This window comes from Larus michahellis, chromosome 8 (assembly GCF_964199755.1).
Source record: "Larus michahellis chromosome 8, bLarMic1.1, whole genome shotgun sequence".
Taxonomy (NCBI): domain Eukaryota; kingdom Metazoa; phylum Chordata; class Aves; order Charadriiformes; family Laridae; genus Larus; species Larus michahellis.
Window position 1 is genome coordinate 50904551 of NC_133903.1, and position 812 is coordinate 50905362.

Here is an 812-nt window from a genome sequence, read left to right on the forward strand (position 1 = left end):
TGGTAGTTTGTTTCTTTCTTTCAAAGGGATAAGAAGCTCCATGAGAGATGATGAGGAAGAGTCAGAAGTCCACGAGACAAAGCCCACATATTTTTCTTAGCTGTGGGTGGCACCTGTAATCCCAAGGTCCAGACCTTGGGTGGAGCAGGACCCAGAAACAGGGTCTTTATTATTCCCTGTAGTGAAAACGGGGAGTGTTGGGAAGTTGGCCTCTCCTTAGGCCACAAAGTGTGGCCAGAGACAATATAAATGTTGTTTTCATGTAACTTTCTTCCCATGAATTGCTTGGATTTGGGAAAGAGACAAATGGAAAGTTTTTAAAGCTGAGATGGATAAATGGATAGTGAAAACTTGAAGTTTAAAACATTCAGTTGGCAACTTTATTCCTAAGTATGTGTTTGCATATGCTTGGTATTCATGCGTGGTCTGTATGCAAACTGTGGTCTGAGTTTACTTGCTGTTTTTCTTTTAAAGGCCATGTTTCCTCCTTACAGACAATACTGCACAAAATGGGGGGGAGGGAGTGGGATTTTTCCTGAGACTGGATGTGATTTTTCACAGCAACAGGAGTACAAATGCAGCACGTGAGCTATAAAGAACTCAACAAGCACCAAAAATAACCCCTGGATAATGAGCTTTTATTTCAGACAGTGGGATTGGAGCCCAGCTGCATCTGCAATGCGGACGGGCCATTCTGCAGCCATTTTCCCCCTCATCCCTGTTACTTCGGGCTCCTCGCCCCCGTGGCTGTCCCCTCCTGAGGGCTGGGGCACCCGGTGCCCACTCCCTCCCCTCGCTCCTGCCCCGCTCTC